An 11,488-nucleotide genomic window follows, 5' to 3' on the forward strand; every position below is an offset into this window, starting at 1 on the left:
TGCAGGGAATACAGAGGGTATAAGGAGATAAAAAGCCTGGTTCTTATTTTCTGTAAATCCCATGTGAAGCCCAACTGTGACTTTTTCAAATCGCTGTGTCCTCAGAGTCTATCACAGCACCTGACATGCATAAGTGCCTCCAGAGATGTCAACCCGCTGACCAAGGAGTATTGTTTTATATCTAGTTAGAGGGGTCAGGCATTAATAAAAGGTTCCCAACAATGCAAGTTATAGAAAATTGTTACCAATCAGTGATCATAGCGCAACTTACAGAACTTTTAAGAAGGTTTGACTCTCTTTTGGGCAGGAATAGTGTGACTTTTCCATAGGGAGGATGATTTGACTTCGATGGCTAAAATCCGGGCATCAAACTCATGTTGGGTCTTTTAGGTAGACATCAATTTCCAAGCTCAGCCAGAAGGAAAGCACAAATCCTACCTGACTGTTCTTTCCTGTTCTTTAGTACACCAAGTGTCATAATGCAGGGCTTGGCGGTTGTATGGAAAGGATCACAGTGAGACTTAGGAGATGCATATCTGAGGACTGAGGGGGCGGGGTGCATAGCAGCAGACACTTCCGACTTTGCAGTGTACTTCTCAGGGCAGATTCTGGGAGAGCAGGGCTCACGATGGCCCCAGGGGTCTACCCGTTCAATGTGTGTGGGCTTTGGACCATCTGTCTGTGCTCGTCTGCTCCATCCACATCCCCTTTTCTCTATGCTCAGATACCCCCAGGGTGGTAGGTGCTGTGCCGGGAACCAGAGAGACAAAAATACGGCCTAGATGTGAGGGCTCCTCTCGAGGAGGCCACGTCAGGGGAAGAGGGGCCATTGTAACAAGAGTTGCAGTGCCTTCACTGTAGATGTGAGCAAATGACTGCTGGTAAAACCTAGAGCCCCAAGGGACACAGTGAAGTGAAAGCGAAGTTGCTCAGTCGTGTCCGACTCTTTGTGACCCCATGGACTGTAGCCTGCCAGGCTCCTCTGTCCATGGGATTTGCCAGGCAAGAGTACTGGAGTGGGTTGCCGTTTCCTGCTCCAGGGGATCCTTCCGACCCAGGGATCAAGCCCTGGTTTCCCGTATTGTAGGCAGACACTTTACCATCTGAGCCACCAGGGAAGCCCTTAGCAAATTGGGAGAGACTTCTGGGTACCAAACCCACGCTAACTGTGGTGGAGGATGCAAAGATGCAGTTGCCATGTGAGCCAGGCGTAGACTTACCTGCACTCTGAGGTCCATTGCTCTGAGAGGATTCCTTCCAGGGACTGAAAGAGAAAACAGAAAAAGTAGGTGCTATTCGCATGGAAAAAAGAAACCCTGAATTTCTGTATTAGTTTCCTATTGCTTTTGTAACAAATTACCCTAAACTTCATGGCTTAAACAACATGTGCTTGGCGCTTCCCTGGTGGGCCAGTGCCTAAGATCCCGCATGCGGCAACTAAGTCCCAGCTAAGTCAAATAAATAAGTAAATAAATGAAAACAAACAAAAAGCCCTGCATCCTAGTTCTGAATGTCAGGAGTCCCCAAATTAAGGTATCAGCACAGTTGAGGTCCTTCTAGAGGCTCTAGGAAAGAATTTGTTTCCTTGCCTTTCCTTGCTTCTAGAGGATGCTTACTTTCCTTGACTCATGGCTCCTTTCCTCTGTCTTCAGAGCCAGCAAGCAGTGTGACATCTTCCAATCTCTATCTCTGACCCTCCGGCCTTCCTCTTACAAGGACCATTGCAATTTTATTGAGCCCAGCCGGATAATACAAGATAATTTCCCCATTTCAAGACTCTTGATTTAACCACACCTGCAGAGTCTCTTCTGCCATCTTTGGTAACAAATCCACTGGATTAGGTTGTGGACATCTTTAGGAGGCCATTTCTCAATCTGCGTGTGTGTATATGTGTTAAGTTGCTGCAGATGTGTCCAACTATTTGCAATTCTGTGGACTGTAGCCCACCAGGCTCCTCTGTCCATGGGATTCTCCAGGCACGAATACTGGAGTGGGTTGCCATTTCCTCTCCCAGGGGATCTTACAGACTCAGGGATCGAACCCACATCTCTTAGGTCTCATGCATTGGCAGGCATGTTCTTTGCCAGTAGCGCCACCTGGGAAGCACTCAATCTGTGTTAGCACCCAAATGTTCTTCCGAGAGTCTGACCTCTCCTAGATCTTCCCATCACACTATCTCAGAGAGAATGTAAAATGGAAACAGTATAACTCCATGGTTCTGGATTATCCCTTCAGTGTAACAACAGACTGGTTATTTAACCGTTCAAAGCCTCAGCTTCCTCATCTATAGGCTAGAGATAATAAATATTCTAATTCATAGAGCTCTGGTGAGGATGAAATATGGGACCATGTACATAGTTCTTACTTCTGGAGACTCTTGCACATAGGATGTGCTGAATTAATGCTGTTTATGATTTTATTGTTGTTCTAATTATTATTAGGATGCTGGGAAGGGATAGGGAGAGAGGAAGAAAGTCTCCAAAGACTTAAGCCGTACTGAGACTCAGCTTTGTCTTGGTTTTGGCTTGGGAGGTTCTTGGTTTTCATGAAAACTGATTTCCACTGGGTGATCCTTTCTTCCCTCACCCTAGTTCAAGGGCCCCAGTGTGTTCAGACTGACATCATACCATCAATGTGCCCAAGGCCAGCAATTTGGGCTAGAGAAGATAGGGTCACTTTTGGACTTTTGTTCATGGCAGAATTTTAATTCTAGGAGCTCTTTGGAAGTAGCATGCTCTATAATGTCCTAAATCCATCTTCTGATTTTATCCTCGCATTGTGAGGAAAATTGTTTCATCTCATTTATTTGCCCTGATAGGTGCCTGTCACCACGGCAAATACCAGCTCCAGAACCCTCCATTTCTCTTTATAAATGCTGCTCATTAAACTAATAAAATCTTTGGTGAAATTTCAAGAGACGTGACAAAGGGAGATGAACATAATTTGGAAGTGAATGGGAAATATATTTGGGCAAAGTGTTTGCCAGATTATTGGTATATTTCTGCATAAGGCTCCAGCTTAAGCAATGAGTTGCTCCAAGTTGTTCTTTCAGCTTCTTCCATGCCTTCGACATTTGAACACATGTTTTGTGTATTTCAGTATTCTCAAAGGGACTCCAAAACTCTGGGGGAGTTGGGATGGATAGTTGGGAGTTCAGCATCTGGGTGGATCTGAGTTGGGATGGATAGATGGATGTTCAGCATCTGGAAATGGAGCGGTGGTAGGCATCTGGTTGTAAGTGATGTCATAGGTCCTGAATTTTTATGTAAAGGGCCTCCCTGGATTACAATTTGTTTATTTTTGTCTGCTTCTACCCAGTTGTGAAATATCCAATATCTCAGGACAAGCAGATATAACCTCAACATTCTTATTGATTTTTTTTCCCAAATAAATGAAAGGTACCAATAATCTTCAGACACCAGGTTTGATAAGCACAATAAAGGCATGGAATTTTGTGCCAATATCTGTAGCAAGTGGCTAGGCAGCACATGGGTCTTTAAAAGCCAAAGAGTCTCTTGGGAGAGAAAAGATGGTATATTTATTGGTGCTGCAAGTTGCTAGATGGAAAAGCTTACAAGATCCAGATTCTATTCATCATGAAAGAGACCTTGCCAGCTCCCAACAGGTGTGACTTGCTTTGGGTGGTAGGGATTGTTCCTAAGGTATAGAATCATAGTTTGGGTAGGAACTTTTATTTCTACACAACTTAATCGGTAGTGTGGAATTTTAAAAAAAATTTAATTGGGGGATAATTGCTTTATAACGTTGGGTTGGTTTTTCCCGTACAACAATGGGCATGCATCTATCATAAGTATACATGTGTTCACTCCCTCTGAACCTCCCTCCTGCCTCCCACCCCGTCCCAGCCCTCTAGGTTGTTACAGAACACTGGATTGGGCTCACTGTGTTATGCAGTAACTTCCCACCAGCTGTCTCTTTGGTAAAGTACATGTTTCAAAGCTGCTGCCTCAGTCTGCCCCACCCTGTCCTTTTGCTATGTCTACAGGTCTGTTCTCTGTGTCAGCATCTCCATTCCCGTAGCATGGAATCTTGATGCCCCTTTATACACGAATATCTGAGAATGCCTTAAAATGTTAACTGGTGGTTTTCTCAGGGCTCTGGGACGATAATAAAAGTTATCATCAATTAAATGCCTGTGGCAAGTTGCTTTTAATGCATTTTCTCTAGCCCTCATCACAATGCTACAAAAAGGATGTTAGGACTTTTGTTTTACAGCTAAAGAAAGCAATACTCAGGATGGACAAATACAATGACTTGTTCAAAAATCACAAAGTTATTAAGTTATAGAACTGGGATTTCTGGAAAACTCAACTGCAGAATTGGTTGTGGTGGGGGATTCACTAGCGCTCGCTACACTTAGAAGATAAAGAGGATATTAAGTTTGAGAAGAGGTCATTTGAAAAATGATGATTTAGTTAAAAAGAAAAACAAAAAAACTAACCCACTTAATTACATTAGAGTCATCCAATACATTATATACTATAGCAGTCTTTAAAGTGTAGTTTGTAACCCAATAATGAGTTTTGAAATTTATGTATTATCATCTCAAAAACTTGAATTGTAGTGAAATTGAATAAAATAAAATAGAGGAGACAATATCAGAAGACAACTCATGGAATAGGGCTCAGTGACTTCTGAAAACATGTGTGTATGTGTGTGTATGTATGTATGTCCAAGAGGCAAAAGGGAAAATGTATTATTTTGCTGTGGGTTATGGTGAAAGGAGTATGGAAAACACAGGATTTCCTTAATAACACTGTCTCATTTATGCATTTTAAGAAATACATACCCTAGGTCATCCTTTTAAAAGTTACTGTTGCCAATGAAATGACCATCCCCAGGTGTGCTGTGGTCAGAAGCATAGCCCACTGTCACAAGAACCTGGGGGCCAGAGTTTCTCTGGCAGTGAATTAAACAGTCATGAGCGGTGACCACTGGGTGCCACAAACATGAAGAGAGACAGAAGCACGCCTCCTAGTTTGATTGACCAAACCCTCTATTCTTGATTGTCTTTGTCTTAGTTGGTGTTGCTGTTGTTTAGTCACTAAGTCCTGTCTGACTCTTGTGACCCCATGGACTGCAGGCCTCCAGGCTTCTCTGTCCATGGGATTTTCCAGGCAAGAATACTGGAGTGGGTTGCCATTTCCTTCTCCATAGATCGCCTTCTTCCCAACCCGTGGATAGAACCTGCATCTCCTGCGTCGCAGGCAGACTCTTCACCAGGTAAGCCTCCCTTCCACTAGAGAAGCCCTTGGTTACTTGGTTTAATTTGGTCACACTGTATCTGTGTGCTTGTTCTGTGTGTGTGTATGTTCAGTTGCTCAGGTGTGTCAGACTCTTTGTGACCCCATGGACTGTAGCCTGCCGGGCTTCTCTGTTCATGGGATTTTCTAGGCAAGTATACTGGAGTGGGTTGTCATTTCCTACTCCATATTTGCTTGTTCAAATCATTTATTTGAAGAAGGTATAATATAAACCAATAAACCTAAGACACAAATAGTAATACAGCCATCATCCATTTAATAAATGTTTACTGAGCAACTGTTTGTGCAAGTCACTGTGCTAAGTACCAGAAAAGGGAAAAAAGAGTGTATCCCATGTTCACTGTTCTTGATGAGTTTATGTGGCTGTAGGAGAGGTGTGAAGTTAGTGTATAGTGAAGTATTATCTATTTGAGGCCTAACAAATAGATTTTCCATTGGAATGAAAATGGAAAAACTGGTCAATTCATCCAGATATCCAGAATGTTAGGGAAGACTTAAAATGGACTGACAATTTAAGCAAACTTAAATTGCTTGCTGTCTTTCCAGATGTTCTGCATCACAGAGTGAATGTAGTTCATCTGCTAAGTGGCACATTGGTTGTAGTAGTGGTAAAGAACCTGCCTACCAACCAGGAAACGTGATAAATGCAGGTTCAATCCTGGATCAGGAGGATCCCCTGGAGGAGGGCATGGCAATGCACTCCAGTATTCATGCATGGAGAATCCCATGGACAGAAGAGCCTGGCAGGCTATGGTCCATAGGATCGCAAAGAGTTGATACAACTGAAGTGACTTAGGACGCATGCATACATAATTGTTTGAATCCATATTAATAATCAGTAACTGTAATTACTAAATAACATTTTAGTGTCTTCATTTTCATCATTGGTTGAAATGAAGACTCTACACCAGGAAAAAAAAAAGACAAATGCCTTCTTATTTTGGAAAAGAAAAACTCTTGAAAGTTTGTTTTGGGATTATTTCAAAGTTTTGTCTTATTCTTAGATCACTTATACTGTTTTGGTGAGCCATTAGCATAATTATTAAAACTGGAGGATTTGCAGAAGGCTAGAATTCCAACCAAGTTTTAATGCATACTCAGAAGCTTAGATGTGTAACTGAAACTTATCCCAACCTTTTGCCTGGTTTGGGACTTTGCAAGCCTCATCTGTTAAGGTATTTAGCACTTTTACCTAGAATCAAAAAATTCAAAGGCAAATGGAAATAAAAAGTGATTATTAAACAAAATACAATCAACATTTCATGAAATGTCTAGCTCCAAACTACTGCCACAGTTTTGGAAACATTTTTTTTTTAAATTGCTATACATATTTCTGATGCTGATATTAGTTCTTTTGGATTTAAATCTGAGATCTGATCATTTTTCAGTTTATAACATCACCAAGTCTTCATTTAAATGAGATACCAAAATGGTGGGACCTGATATTACCCATTGCTAATTTGCATCTGCTTTTCATTTTCCTAAAACCAAATAATTGGGGGGAGTGGATGGTGGTTAATGTATTTTAATGTTTATAGAAGCCAGTGCTCGACTTGATTTCTCCAGAAAAGGGGCATTTTTGCCAAGAAGACATCTGGGAGAGATCCCTCAGTGATCACAGATTCAAAAAAGCATTCACATATTCTTTTGGAGTTGACAGAGATGTGTGAAAACCTCACACATCTGGAAGACAATCAATCCTTATAGATAGTCAACATCTGGAAATGTAACCACCCGAGGTTGACAAAACTGGTGATTAAATGTGATGGAAGTTCACCATCTATAGACAAGTACAGAGTAACTGCCTGTGAATTATGAGAACATACATGCATCTTGCATGCTGTAATGAGCCATTAGCACCCAGCTTGCGTGAGCTGGAAAGGCATCAGAACACTGAGGTTTGTATGGAGATGCTTCCAGAGGTTTTCCAATGTGCTTTTCTTGCAGAGCAATGTATAAAAACTACACTATAAATTCAGACAAAGCAAAACAAAAAGTTTAGCCTTGCTAGGCTTGCTTATTCCTTTTCCTTCATGCTTTAACTTGCTGTTTTCATTTTCTGGCTTCATCCTCATTCTTAAGCCATTTATTTTTCTGTGTATGAGTGTCAAATACCAACGTTGTTGCTACTTCTCCTGGGTCCTTCTTCAGATGCATTTTATCACCCTTTGAGCAATTTCAGATATCCCATAACAGTAGCCAGTATCTACATTTCCTTCTGTTTTAACCACAGAAAATAATTCACTTTGCTTAGATAACTATTAAATATGACTCCTAAGAAGAACCCAAGTAAGAACAATAAAAGTGATTAACAGCTTCACTCTCTGTGAATTTTATATTCCATTCTCTTGCTCTTTCTGCCCTTATTTTTTGGTCTAAGTTTTCCCCTAAGATTTTTGTAGCTCAGAAGACCTAGCACCAAACTATATAAAAGACAGGCTGTTTTGACTTTTCTCTTTCTCATGTTTCCTTCCTTAGAACAAGAAAATCAGTTGTTTGTAGCTAAATGAGAAAGAAATTTGACTTTTCTTACTGAGGTAGAATTTGCTCAAGTAGAAAGAAGTAGTTTTGTTGTATGCCGTCCATGGCTAAAGATACTCAAGGTTCATCTTCATGAAAGGTATTCCCACTACTTCTTGTTTAACAGAATCTTTACAAAATGCTGCACATGTTTCAGGGCTTCCCAGGTGGCATTAGTGGTAAAGAACCCGCCTGCCAATGCAAGAGATGTAAGAGACATGGGTTCGATCCCTGGAAGATCCCCTGGAGGAGGGCAGGGTGACCCACTCCAGTGTTCTTGCCTGGAGAATCCCAGAGATAGGAGCCTGGTGGGCTACAGTCCATAGGGTCACGTAGAGTTGGACACAACTGAAGTGTCCAACACGCATGCATGAACACATGTTTCAAGATGGAGAAAGTCAAGTTATGAAAAACTTTAACTGTGTCCTCTGTAAGCCAGTTCTAAAAGTGAATCTTTGTGGAGGGTCTTCCATGGAGCAAATTCTCAATTTCATCGAAATAGTAGAATTAGTAATCCTATTGATTGTGCTGTTAAAATCAGATTCTCCCACCAACAAATAGAAAAGGAGAACTTTTCTCTTTTTTTCATTGCAAATGAAAAACTCCATAGAGCCCTCAGAAGTTAGAATGAGCACCACAGACTTGGTAGTTCTTGGTACTATTTTAAATTGGGAGTCTAAAAACTTTCTCTTAAAGGCCAGCAATGAAAATATTTTCATCTATGGGCCACAAAGTTTCCATTGCAGTTCTGTCATTGTGGTGCAAAAGAAACCATAGACAATACTGAACAAAAGAGATTTCCAACAAAATTTTATTTTCAAAACATGAGTAACCTGAGGTCACAGTGTTTGTTAGTCCCTGATTTAAACACAGTATGAAGCATTTAGGGAAAATAGAGAAACATCTTCAAATTACTATAGGGTATTGAGTTAAAACACCCAAGAAAAAATGGCTAGCACTTTGATCAACAGAACCTTTATTACTCTTTATTGAGGTGTGCCTTTTGGAATAAGAGAAAGGCAGTTCAGTCAGTTTAGTCGCTCAGTAGTGTCCAGCTCTTTGCGACCCCATGGACTGCAGCACGCCAGGCTTCCCTGATCATCACCAATTCCTGGAGCTTACTCAAACTCATGTCCTTCGAGTCAGTGATGCCATCCAACCATCTCATCCTCTGTCATCCCCTTCTCCTCCTGCCCTCAATCTATCCCAGCATCAGGATATTTTCTAATGAGTCAGTTCTTCTCATCAGGTGGCCAAAGTATCAGAGTTTCAGCTTCAGCATCAGTCTTTCCAATGAATATTCAGGACTGATTTCCTTTAGGATGGACTGGTTGGATCTCCTTGCAGTCCAAGGGACTCTCAAGAGTTGTCTGCAACACCACAGTTCAGAAGCATCAATTCTTCGGCACTCAGCTTTCTTTATAGTCCAACTCTCACATTCATACATGACCACTGGAAAAACCATAGCTTTGACTATATGGACTTTTGTTAGCAAAGTGATGTCTCTGTTTTTAATAAGCTGTCTACGTTGATCATAAGTTTTTTTCCAAGGAGCAAGTGTCTTTTAATTACATAGCTGTAGTCACCATCTGCAGTGATTTTGGAGCCCCCCAAAATATTATCTGTCACTGTTTCCATTGTTTCCCCATCTATTTGTCATGAAGTGATGGGACTGAATGCCATGATCTTAGTTTTCTGAATGTTGAGTTTTAAGCGAGCTTCTTCACCCTTCTCTTTCACTTTCATCAAGAGTCTCTTTAGTTCTTTGTTTTCTGCCATAACTGTGGTGTCATCTGTGTATCTGAAGTTATTGATATTTCTCCTGGCAATCTTGATTCCAGCTTGTGCTTCATCTGGCCCGGCATTTCGCATGATGCAGTCTGCATATAGGTTAAATAAGCAGGGTGACAATATACAGCCTTGACATACTCCTTTCCTGATTTGGAACTAATCTATTGCTCCATGTCCAGTTCTAACTGTTGCTTCCTGACTGGCGTACCAATTTCTCAGGAGGCAGGTCAGGTGGTCTGGTATTCTCATCTCTTGAAGAATGTTCCACAGTTTGTTGTGATCCACACAGTCAAAGGCTTTGGCATAGTCAATAAAACAGAAGTGGATATTTTTCTGGACCTCTTTTTCTATTTTGATGATCCAATGAAGAGATCCAAGAGAAAGGCACTGAACTGCAATTATGATGAGTGTAGTTAATTCTCTAATCCTTTGTTCTACTGTCCTCTTTGTGTTTGTTGTTTTTCCTTCTTATTCCAATTTTCTCCTTTACTGCTTTCTATAAATATTTAGACTTGTGTACATGTCACACTCACATATCCATAAAATAAGAATACATGGACTATTTTGATAGATAGCATTTAGTCTCGGCTGATTTTCTTGTAGAATGGGAGGGGAAAAACACTTCAGTCTCAAGAAACAAAGTTTGTTAGCCAGCTTACACAGTTTGCATATCTAATGGCAATGAAGAAAGACAGATCTTCACGTCAACACGTTTTTCTGCCACCTCTTCAATGCCTGAAACGTCTGCAGTCAATTATGTGACACAACATTGTCTAACTGATGGACTGTATGTGTATGTGAAGCTATTATAATAGATTAGCTCCTATTAAGATAAAATCACTGTGTGGAAAACTCGCTGCCTGCCAAATGCAGGCTTCCACCAAACCATTTGATCAATGTTATAGAATTTCTAAGCATTTATACTCAGAAAAGTGACTGTAGAAAAATAGCAGCCTCACATTCAGCACATTTGCCCTCTCTCCTCCTTGCTTCAAGCACATCTGCTGATTTCATGGTTTGACACTTTTTTTTAAAAGTCTTCTTAGCACTGTTGACTCTGTTGGATCCCATTCAGCATCGTAGCCTTGCACACTACGTCAACCAAGTTCAGACCAGACTCTGCTCATCTCAGATGACATCTTCTTGCTTATTTGTTTATTTTTCTATGTTTTGTTTTTCTGCTGTCCTAGGTCATCGTCGCTGCGTGTGGATCGTCTCTAGTTGCGGCAAGCAGGGGCCACTCTCTAGTTGTAGCATGTGGGCTTCTTATCGTGGTAGCTTCTCCTCTTGTGGAGCATGGGCTCCAGGGCAAGTGGACACCGCAGTTGTGGTGCAGAGGTTTAGTTGCCGCGCGGTATATGGTGTCTTCTTGGACCAGGGATCGAACCCATATCCATTGCAAGGAGGGTTCTTGACCACTGGACCACTGGGAAGTCCAGATGACATCATCTGAAAATTCTCTTTTGACTCTAAACTTAATAGCTATGCATTTAATTATGAGGTTCAGTGTTCTAATTATCTATTCATTGTGTAACAGAAAGTGAAAGTGAAACTCAGTCGGGTCTGACTCTTTGCGACCCCATGGATTGTAGCCTGCCAGGCTTTTCTGTCCATGGGATTCTCTGGGCAAGATTACTGGAGTGGGTAGCCATCCCTTTGTCCAGGGGATCTTCCTGACCCAGGGAGCGAACCTGGGTCTCTGCATTGCAGATAGATTCTTTGAGCCACCACAATGCACCCCCAAATTTTGTAGCTTAAAACAATAACAACATATTATTTTTCTTACATGTCTGTAATTTGGTTGGGAATATATAAGGGCAGTTATTTCTACCCCACTCAGCATCGGCTAAGGCAGCTCAAAGACTGGGGACTGGAATCATCTGAAGACTTTG

Source organism: Cervus canadensis, chromosome 6, assembly GCF_019320065.1.
Source record: "Cervus canadensis isolate Bull #8, Minnesota chromosome 6, ASM1932006v1, whole genome shotgun sequence".
NCBI classification, from domain to species: Eukaryota; Metazoa; Chordata; class Mammalia; order Artiodactyla; family Cervidae; genus Cervus; species Cervus canadensis.